The 12,041-nt window shown below is 36.6% G+C and overlaps 1 long non-coding RNA gene across 1 annotated transcript; it reads left to right on the top strand.

The window, feature by feature from the left end:
* LOC122590207 lies at positions 1–747 on the top strand. The gene is made up of 2 exons (XR_006322420.1): positions 1–322; positions 447–747. It is a non-coding gene; the product is annotated as an uncharacterized LOC122590207 (long non-coding RNA).
* The last annotated feature ends 11,294 nt before the right edge of the window (positions 748–12,041 follow it).

Below are 12,041 nucleotides of genomic sequence, written 5' to 3'. Positions count from 1 at the left end.
CAAAAGTTTTTTTAATACTCTCTCTTACCTCTCGGCTCTCACTTTTTCTGACAAAAACAAACAACCCCTTTGGGTTTTGTTTTAGTTTTTTTTATATAGTTCTTAATTTCTTCAAAAGGGACTTTGAACTAGATTAGCACACAAAGATTGTGGTGTTCATACTACATAAAAGGAGAGCAAGTTTTGGGTACTTGGATAGTTGGAGGGCTGGTCTTTTGCTCAAAGAAGGTACACAAATCGGAATCAGAACTTTGGGTGTCTCCCCGAATAGAGAGATTCTAACTTGAATGTTTTCACCTACATCTTAAGGAAATCTTCAAGGGTATGTTTTCTAGTATTCACTCTCTTGATCTTTTGTTTGACGAGATGATCCATGAGATAGATTTAAGTTGATAGAAAATTTTAATATGCTATTGTTATTGCTAAGCATGCTTCTGTTGTGTTAGATTGAACCGAAATCGATCAATTTATTCATGCATGGCAAAGATTATATTTCTAAAGTCGAGGCCACTCGTAGTTTTGAGATTTTCTATTAATGTGTCCGGTTTCGTTGCGATCGTGAGGTCAAGCCTTCAAGTGATGTGTATATAGTTTTGCTTTCATGCAAGACATCTTCCGTTTTGTTCTCCAATGTAGGAAGAAGTTAATGTTTTCGATTATGGGATGTATTTCTTTTATAAGATAGATTTATACTTTTGCTACCATTTGTTGATGATGAAAGTCCTGCCAAAGTTATTTCTACCCTCACTATAATCCCATTGAGTTTCTCGAAGTACCTGCATGCTAACGAATGGTCCTTACCATGTCATGAACTTAAGGGATAAAGTTTAAAGTTTTATCTAGATCGGTCAGTCATTAAGTTTAGTGATGACAATATTACCTGATCTAAGTATGACGAAGAACATCATATTTGGGTAAAAAGCGTTATTACGATTTTCAACTCGAAGAGGCTTAAATTTTAAATTCGTCAAAAAATGAGTAAAAGTTAAAGGAATAGCTGACGCTTAATGTTGAAGGGAACAAAGTTCTAATTATTAGCTAAGTCCGTGGTTGTAAGGTTATGGTGAGTGCTTGCCTACGGCGAATCAGCTCAAGATAATGATCTTTGAGACAAAGAATGTAGTAGAAGGAGAATAGTCAAAAGAGTTGAGATGAACCATCGTTAAGCAATACATTTAAAAGTAAGAATACGGTATCCGAGAATGAAATGACCAAAAGTTTTACTTGAAGAGGCTTATGAACCGTGGTGACATGCTTATTTGGATGCCGCTTGAAATGTGATACGACCTTTTATGATACGAGGTGTAGTAAATTTTATATGTTGACTTGTTATAGTGTTAAAAGCCAAGACTAGACACCGAAAGTTTTGTTACAAAATAATTATTTAATGATCCTTTAACGGAAGAGAGGAGTCACGTTTCATTTTTACAACTAAAGCTGGTGGTCCATTATAACCAATATCTTGCATAACACTTTTGGCTTTCAAAGTCTTTACAAGTAAAGGCACACAACTTTGACCAACCTAATGCCTTAGAATTGCAGTGGTCCATTATGACCAATATCTAGCATAACCCTTTTGGCTTTAGCATGTGACACTAAACTTTCATAAATATCATCAGGCATATAAGACAACTCAAACGCATACCTAATCCTCTTGAGAGAAATGTATACCTTTTTCTTACCATTGAGGATTGTGCCATTAATTACAGGATCTCCTTCCTTGTTTTGTCCTAAAAAACAGCTTGCCCAAAATTCACACAAAATATCTTTGAACACTACAGTTGGTTGTTCAATCAACATCTTCCCTAATGGATAGTGCCCCTAATGGATAGTGCCATAAGAAGGATACCATGTCATCATATCCCTTTGCCCAAGTAGGAGGATGAACATTAGAAGATACCAGACTTACAATCTTTATTTTACCTATATCAAGATTAGAAGGAACAACCACAACCTTATCTCCCACCACATAGGGTGAAAGCTTGTTTACGCTTACTGGAGTTAGGTATAGGATCTCAGATTATGACGAAGAATCTAATAGAGAATTAGTAGCAGAGGGAGGAGAAACAAATGATGATGCCATTGTAAGAAATATGAATTTAGAATAAGTAATTTGAAAAAATTAATAAAACAGTATACAAATTTGAGAAAATCAGAAATTGATCGAATGAAATATGAGAGCGATTTTGGGATTTAGGTTAAAATTGAGTATATATACTTTATTAAAATAGATATTATTCAAAAATAACCGTTTGAAAATTGGAGAGAGAAAGCATTTGATTGGTGGATAAACAAGTAGTGGGGGTACTTTTTGCAGTAAAAGTCATTGCCACCACACGTGTCAGTCACCAATTAAGCAGAAAATGGATAAATAAGTAAAATAAATGAATAAAATAAAGTAAATAACAGAACGCACTAAGATATTTAATAATAAAAATAACCGCTAAGCTGGTTCAGACTCAGCTTACCCTCTTTGACTTGGGAAAACACCAAGTATAAGAAAGCGGTCTAGTTCAGACATAGTTTACTGATGTGTAAATCACGCAAAAACTCAAGCACAACGGAAATTAAACAACTATTTTTGGTATTTTCTGGATTTTATGAAATAAACAACAAAACAAGACAATAAAATAAAAATGATAGATAAAAGAATCCACCACCAAGATTCGTAAAGGCCAAGCCACTGGAACCAAGGATAAAGGAAACACTCCAACCCACCACTATGTTTGATAAAGATCGAGTCACCACAAACACAGATAAAGGAATCGAAGATTTTGGATCTCACCACTATAATTGATAAAGGACGAACCACCACAATTATAGATAAAGGGATTACTCCAAACCACCAAGATCAAAGATCTATAAAGGTAAATGAAGATTTTTAAGAAATAGAGACTGCTCTATTAATTTCATTCAACTCAACATAATCTGCCTTTACAAGAGAAATACAACCCCTATTTATAGCCACAACTACTTACCTAAGAGTTATTGAAATATTAATAAAATAAACAAAAAGCTGTCTTGGGCAAAGGACAGCTACTAATTTATTAGCCAATAGAAATTAGACAGACTGTGCTTCTAAAAAAATTCTGTAAAATAGAAATTTGAGCTCAATTTGTGCAAAAATGGTGTTAGTGTGTGAAAAGGTGTTTGTGTGTGTATGGAGATTGGGGATGAAGATTGAGAGAGAATTAGAGTGGAATGTATATGATTAATTAAGAACATGGTGAAAGGCTTACAATTAATGTGTGGAAGGGGGCTATTTATATCAAAAATCTAAGTTTCACTAATGCCCCTTCCACCTCTAAAACATTTACATTTTAACACCATTTTTTAGTTATAACAGATTCCTTTTGCAAGAGGGCCCACAAACCGTTAGAAGTAACATGGGCACTCATTCCTTCGTTGTCATCTTCTTTGGACAGCTTTCATCCTTCCTTTATTGGACCCCACAAGCACAGTCAGAACACTTTATTAAGGTAACTGGAAAAATCTGAGATCTGGACTTCCACTAGAGACGTATATCTGGAGCATCCATCTGGAGACTGGAACTGGTCACTGGAGAGCTTCAGTGGAAATTTTCTCTGATGAATTTCTGAGGGTGGTATCTGGAGCTTCTTGCCACTAGAGAAGTGTTACAACTGGAGACTGAGCTTGTTCAGTGAACACTTGTCTTAAATGGGCTATCGCTGGCAGAATTAGCATGGCTTGCTCAGATGGCATCAAGGCCTTAGAATTCTGCACCAGCTCAGAAATGGACTTCAGCTCAGAAATGGACTTTAGCTCAGAATTTAACTTCATTTCAGAATCTTCTTTTCCCTCAGAAATTTTGGTCACTTCAGTTGTTTTGCTCCGCTCACTGGCAAGGGTCAGTTCAGCGAATCTGGACATTTCTGCATCATTCTGCCCTTCTGAAAAAGGACTTGTCCTCGAGGCACTCATCTTCCAGTTAAGGCATCAGATCACCAACATTAAATGTACTTGAAACTGCCATATCTCCAGGTAACTCAACCTTATAAGCATTTTCACCATATCTCTCCAGAATTTTGAATGGTCCTTAGCTCTAGGCATTAACTTGTTCTTTCTTCTGGATGGAAACCTTTCTTTTCTCAAATGTACCCAAACTAAATCACCTGGAGCAAAACTGGACTGCTTTCTATGCTTGTTTGCGCTTTCCTTGTATTCAGCATTAGTCTTCTCAATTCTGGCCTTCACTTCCTGGTGAATTTTCTTGATTTCTTTTGCTCTGGCCTCAGCTTCAATACTTGCTTTTGGTTCCATCGAAAATGGAATTAAATCAATTGGAGCTAAAGGATTGACACCATAACAAATTTCGAATGGGGATTTACTGGTCGAATAATTTGGAGCTCTGTTGAAAGCAAACTTTGCATGAGCAAGCTTCAGATCCCAATATTTTAAGGTCTTCTTCACCAGTGTTCTCAATAACATACCAATAGTACGATTAGTGACTTCAGTTTGTCCATCAGTCTGAGGATGATGGGACGTACTAAATATTAATCTGGTACCCATCAATCTCCATAATGTCTTCCAGAAATAACTCAGAAACTTGACATCTCTATCTGAAACAATAGTCCTCGGAATTCCATGCAAGCGAACAATTTCCTTAAAAAATAAACTTGCCACTGCTGAAGCATCATTTGTAGTATTGCAAGGAATAAAATGAGCCATCTTCGAAAAACGTTCAACAACCACCATTATTGAACCTTTACCCCTATGAGTTCTGGGTAGTGCAACAATAAAATCTATACTAAGATCTTCCCATGGTTGACTTGGAACTGGAGGAGGAGTATACAAACCTTTGTGAAAAGTTGCCTTTGCCTGGTGACAAGTTGGACAGCGACTGATAATATTATGAACATCCTTCAGTAAACTTGGCCAGTAGAAATGTTCAGTGAGGATCTCTCCAGTCTTGTTAATGGCAAAATGGCCAGCTAAACCTCCTCTATGTGCTTCCCTTATCAATAGATCACAAATAGAACCCCTTGGAATACACAATTTACCATCTTTAAATAAGAAACCATCTTGAACAATAAATGATCCTTTCTGGTGAGCTTCAGTGAGACGATCAGAAAAGTCTGGATCAGCAGCATATAACTCCTTAATGAAAGAAAATCCAAGAACTCTTGCTCTAATAATGGGCAATAACGAGTATCGTCTGGAGAGTGCATCAGCAACAACATTAGCCACTCCAGCCTTATGTTTTCAAACAAATGAATAAGATTGCAAAAATTCCACCCATTTTGCATTTCTGGCATTAAGCTTGTGTTGACCATGAATGAACTTCAGTGCTTCGTGGTCAGAAAATAAAACAAGCTATTTTGGCTTCAGATAATGTGACCAGTGAGTAATAGCATGAATAATTGCATAAAATTCTTTGTCATAAGTGCTATACTTCAGTTTTGAACCATTAAGTTTTTCACTGAAATATGCCACTGGACGCCCTGCTTGCACCATAACTGCCCCAATACCCACACCACTGGCGTCACATTCTAACTCAAACAACTGATCAAAATCTAGCAAAGATAATACTGGAGCTGAAATGAGCTTTTCCTTCAGTGACTCAAAGGCCAACTGGGCTGAGCTTGGCCAGTCAAATACACCTTTCTTCAGACAGTCAATGATTGGAGCCACTACTGTAGAGAAATTCTTGATAAACCTTCTATAAAAAGATGCCAGTCCATGAAAACTTATTACTTCAGTGAGTGTAGTAGGAACTGGCCATGATCTGATGGCTTCCACCTTTGAAGGATCTATGGAAATACCTTCTTTCGACACCACATAACCAAGAAATATTACACTTTCTACCATAAAATCACATTTCTCCAGTTTACCATATAATTGGTGTCTTCTCAGTAAATCAAACACACTTCTAAGATGATTAACATGTTCAGCTTCAGATTTTGAATATACTAGAATATCATCAAAGTAAACAACAACAAACTGACCAATAAGTGGTTTGAGAACTTCATTCATCAGTCTCATGAAAGTGCTAGGAGCATTAGATAAACCAAAAGGCATTACTAACCATTCATAAAGACCTCCTTTGATTTTGAAAGCAGTCTTCCACTTATCTCCATCTTTCATTCTGATCTGGTGATAACCACTTCTGAGATCAATTTTAGAAAACACACTGGAGCCATGTAACTCATCAAGCATATCATCCTATCTGGGAATGGGATATCTATACTTAATAGTTATATTATTTATGGCTCTACTATCAACACACATTCTCATCGAACCATCTTTCTTCGGGACCAGGAAAGTTGGGATTGAACAAGGACTCATACTTGCTCTCACATAACCTTTGGCAACCAACTCATCTACCTGTCTTTGCAACTCTTTTTCTTCAGTTGGTGAACATCTGTAAGCAGCTTTGTTTGGAAGAATTGAGACTGGAACCAGGTCAATCTGGTGTTCAATACCTCTTACTAGCGGTAACCCTTCAGGTAAGTCTTCTGGAAAAACATTAGTGAATTCCTTCAATAAAGACTTCATGAGACTGGGAACTCCAGTGAGCTCCTTTTCTTCAGTACGCTCTAGTACCAGTAACATCATAACTGGAGAGTCTCCAGTTAACTCTTCTTCAACTTCAGTTTGTGACATAAATAAAGACTTGGACTGGTCTTTCTTTTTGATTTTCAGTAACTCACTAGGTTTCAAAGAAGTCAAAGTGACCTTCTTCCCACTTACAAATAATGAATAAGAGTTTGCACGACCATTATGAAATACATAATTATCAAATAACCAAGGTCTACCCAGTAAAATATGACAAGCATGCATAGGGACAACATCACAAACAATTTTATCTTTATAAACAGATCCAATGGAAAAAGGAATAGTAACTTGTAGATTAACTTTTACCTCAGATCCTTCACTGAGCCATTGCAACTTGTATGGACGAGGGTGTTTTGTGGTAGTTAACTCCAGTTTTTCTACCATACACGTTAAAGCAGGATTAACACAACTTCCACCTTCAATGATCAGATCACAAACCTTGTCTTTAACAGTACATCTGGAATGGAAGATAATTTCTCTCTGGGCAGCATCACTCACAACTTCATTAGCATGCATCACTCTTCTGACTACCAGGATTTCTCCAATATCTGCACCAACATATGTTTCTTCACTTTCATTGTCATCATACACCGGTTCACCTCCTTTAGTGTCAACATCTGGTAAGCTTTCAATCTCCTTAGTAGTGAGTGCTCTCTAGTTGGGACACTGTGCCTGGAAGTGACGAAAACCATGACACTTAAAGCATTTTCTTCCAACTGGCTCTTTTGATCCTCCAGTTTCTTTCTCTTTGCCTCTAAAGGACTGTTGACCAGTTCTACTGGGCTTCAGAACTGGTTGACTGGAACTGGACGAAACCCTAGTGAAAGGTTTGTACTGGACTTTCTTCTTCAGTTGATTCTCAATCTGGAGAGCTAACTTACAAGCTCCTTCGTAAGTCCAGATGGGCTGCAACTCTATCTTCTCAGTAATGGATGCGTTCAACCCACCAAGGAATCTGGCAATAGTATGCTCTTCATTTTCTTTCACACCAGTTCGAGTCTTCAGTTGCTCAAATTCTCTAATGTATTCCACCACTTCTTTAGTTCCTTGCTTCAGATTGTTCATCAGTAGATACTGATCTTGCTTGTACGACTGGGGAACAAATATGTTCTACATGACTTCTTTCAGTTTGGAGCAGATCTTGATTTTGCTTTATCCCTTATATTCTCTTTCAGACTTCATATTATCATACCAAGATGAAGCATACTTTTTCAAGCTAATAATGGCAATTTTATAACTCTTTTTATCATCATAACCCTTTATTTCTATTATTTTATCCATAACCTGAACCCATTCAAAAAACTCTTCAGGGTTTGAAGAACTAACGAAATCTGGGGGATCTATTTTAATATCTTTTATATCATCCATCTTATGTCTCCTATGCCTTCATCTAGACTGATTAGACTCATCAGAATCACTAAGACCTTGAGACTCATCATCTCTTTCACCTACAACACGTTCTCTATTCAACCTTAAACCACCATCTTCTAATAGATTAAGAACCCTACCAAGTGTTTCTTGTAGATCTTCAATCTGCCTATCCCTCCTAGCATTATGAGCTTCTTCTAATGTCATATTTCTTCTAAAAGCCATTAATATTTAACAAAATAACACCAACAATAACAGACTTAGACAAAATAAACCACAATCCCAACAGATCTATTCTGACCCAACAAACAAGATAACAAAAAACCCACGGATAAAAAAGATTAAGAAACCTTTCTGGAAACCTGGATCTGATACCAAATTTGATGCGTAAATCACGCAAAAACTCAAGCACAACGGAAATTAAACAACTATTTTTGGTATTTTCTGGATTTTATGAAATAAACAACAAAACAAGACAATAAAATAAAAAGGATAGATAAAATAATCCACCACCAAGATTCGTAAAGGCCAAGCCACCAGAACCAAGGATAAAGGAAATACCCTAACCCACCACTATGTTTGATAAAGATCAAGTCACCACAAACACAGATAAAGGAATCGAAGATTTTGGATCTAACCACTATAATTGATAAAGGACGAACCACCACAATTATAGATAAAGGGATTACTCCAAACCACCAAGATCAAAGATTTATAAAGGTAAATGAAGATTTTTAAGAAATAGAGGCGCTCTATTAATTTCATTCAACTCAACATAATCTACCTTTACAAGAGAAATACAACCCCTATTTATAGCCACAACTACTTACCTAGGACTTATCAAAATTTTAATAAAATAAACAAAAAGCTGTCATGGGCAAAGGACAACCACTAATTTATTAGCCAATAGAAATTAGATAGATTGTGCTTCTAGAAACATTCCTTTTGCAAGGGGGGCCACAAACCGTTAGAAATAACATGGGCACTCATTCCTTCGTTGTCATCTTCTTTGGACAGCTGTCATCCTTCCTTTATTGGACCCCATAAGCGCAGTCAGAACACTTTATTAAGGTAACTGGAAAAATCTTAGATCTGGACTTCCACTGGAGACGTATATCTGGAGCATCCATCTGGAGACTGGAACTGGTCACTAAAGAGCTTCAGTGGAGATTTTCTTTGATGAATTTCTGAGGGTGGTATCTGGAGCTTCTTGCCACTGGAGAAGTGTTACAACTTGAGACTGAGCTTGTTCAGTGAACACTTGTCTGAAATGGGTTATTGCTGACAGAATTAGCATGGCTTGCTCAGATGGCATAAAGGCCTCAGAATTCTGCACCAGCTCAGAAATGGACTTCAGCTCAGATTTTAACTTCATTTCAGAATCTTCTTTTCCCTCAGAAATTTTGGTCACTTCAGTTGTTTTGCTCCGCTTAGTAGCAAGGGTCAGTTCAGCGAATCTGGACATTTCTGCATCACTTACCCTCAAAAGTTTAAGATAATTCTAACGGATCAGATTTATTATTACTTATCTCACTACATCTTACATATTTAACACACCCAGCTAACTTATGAGATAGTTGAACCTTGATTCATCCAAAGGCTTTGTGAACAAGTCAACTAACTGATTATTTAGTGGAATGAAGTGGAGTTCAACATCTTCTTTCATCACACGATCTCTAATAAAATGATATCTTATATCAATATGCTTGGTCCTTGAATGAAGCACATGATTGTTTGTAATTGCTATGGCACTGGTGTCGTCACAAAAGATTGGAGTTTTTTATGTAGTAACACCATAGTCTTAAAGCTGATATTGCATCCAAAGAATTTGGGAGCAACAACTTGTTGCAGCAACATATCCAGCTTCTACAGTAGATATGGAAACTGAATGCTTCTTACAAGTCTATTCCCAAGCAATTGACAAGCTCATGAAGTGCTTTTTCCATCAATCTTACAGCCTGCAAAGTCAAAGTCTAAATAGCCAATTAGATCAAATCCTGAGTCTTTGGGATACCAAAGACCCAGATTGGGACTACATTTAAGGTATCTAAAGATTCTCTTTATAGCCTTAAGATAAGATTCTTTAGGACTAGCTTGATATCTTGCACAAAGGCATGTAGCAAACATAATATCAGATCTGCTATCAGTTAAGTAAATTAATGAACCTAGCATACCCCTATAAGCTGTAGTATCAACAGATTTGCCATTTTTATCTTCACCCAGCTTATCACCAATTCCCATAAGAGTTTTCATAGGTGAGAAATCACTAAAACCAAATTTATTTAAGAGATCTTTAACATATTTTTCTTGGTTAATGAAAATTCCATTTTTAGTTTGTTTAACTTGTAAACCGAGAAAATAGTTTAGTTCTCCCATCATGCTTATTTCTTACTTTTTAGACATTAATTCAAAAAACTTTTTGCAAAGTCTTTCACTGCTAAACCCAAATATAATGTCATCTACATAAATTTGCACAAGAAGTATATCACCATTATACTTTCTCACAAACAGCGTCTTGCCAACATTACCTCTTTTGAACTTATTAACCAAAAGAAACTTAGACAAAGTATCATACCATGCCCTTGGAGTTTGATTTAGACCATAGAGGTCTTTGTCGAGCTTAACCACATGGTCACGAAACTTTAAACTTTCAAAACCTGGAGGTTGTTCAACATAGACTTCTTCTTCCAATTTCCCATTCAAGAAAGCACCTTTCACATCCATTTGATAGACTTTGAAGCCTTTGTATGCAGAGTAGGCTAAGAACATTCTAATTGCCTCTAGTCTTGCCACAGGAGTAAAAGTCTCATCATAATCAATTCCTTCTTCTTGTCTGTAACCAAGAGCTACCAAACTTGCTTTGTTTCTGGTCACAACACCCCTTTCATCCATTTTATTTCTGTAGACCTACATGGTTCCAATTACAGTTTTGTGATGAGGTCTTGGAACAAGTTCCCAAACCTTATTTCTTTGAAACTGTGTTAACTCATCTTGCATTGCATTTACCTAAGATGGATCTGCCAGAGCTTCATCAATCTCAGTGGGTTCCATCTTACTCACAAAATTTACAAACATGCAGAAATTGGATGTTTCTTTTCTTTTTGTCTTAACACCAAAAAGAGGATCACCAATGATTTGATTGATTGGGTAACACTTTGTCCATTTTGTTACATGAGTTGGAAGACTTGCAATTGGAACAATAGACTGATTCAGATTTGAAGGTTCGGTATGATTAACTTGTTGAGTGAGCTGATCCGCTTGGATTGGAGTTGGAAGATCTAAGTCACTTGGAGTGTCATTTAATGGATTATGAATATTTTGTTCAGCAGGAGGTGGATCAAGCTTGCACATTTTTAAAGATTGGAACATTTTCTTCTTCTTCAATCTGTTGCTCCCCATGAGTTTCAGCAATATCAGCTCCAACTAGAGGATTAGTTGGAGGATCATTCTCAGGTGTAGTTAGTTCTTCAACATCAATATCTTGATCTTCAGGAGGAGAACTACATGGCCTTGAACAACCTTCATCAGTACTTACATTGACAAAATTTTCAATTGTCTTGGTTCTTTTATTATAAACTCTGTAGGCCTTCATCATTGTTGCATATCCATGTAGGATACCTTCATCTACTTTCTCATTGAACTTTCCAAGATGGTCTTTTTGATTCAGAATGTAACAAGGACTTCCAAACATTCTTAGGAAACCAATTTCTGGTTTTCTTCCTCTAAGAAGTTCATATGCAGTCTTTTGATGCCTTTTCACAATGCGGGATCTATTCTAGGTAAACCAAGCTGTGTGAATAGCTTCTGCCCAGAAATGAGACTTGACATTGTTTTGAGCCATCATTGATCTAGCAGCTTCAATAAGAGTTCTGTAACTTCTTTCTACAACACCATTTTGTTGAGGAGTTCTAACAGCTGAGTACACTTGTGAAATTCCCTTTTCATTGCAGAATGAATTAAGAGTGATATTCTTGAATTCAGTACCATTATCACTTCTTAACTTCCTTACATGCCTTTTGTACAGAATTTCATCTTGCTTGATAAAATGAATAATACTATCAGTAGCTTCACTCTTGTGCTTGAGAAAGAAAACCCAG

This window comes from Erigeron canadensis, chromosome 2, assembly GCF_010389155.1.
Source record: "Erigeron canadensis isolate Cc75 chromosome 2, C_canadensis_v1, whole genome shotgun sequence".
NCBI classification, from domain to species: Eukaryota; Viridiplantae; Streptophyta; class Magnoliopsida; order Asterales; family Asteraceae; genus Erigeron; species Erigeron canadensis.
Note: the sequence above shows the minus strand (reverse complement) of the source record. Positions and strands in the feature narration are given on the sequence as shown.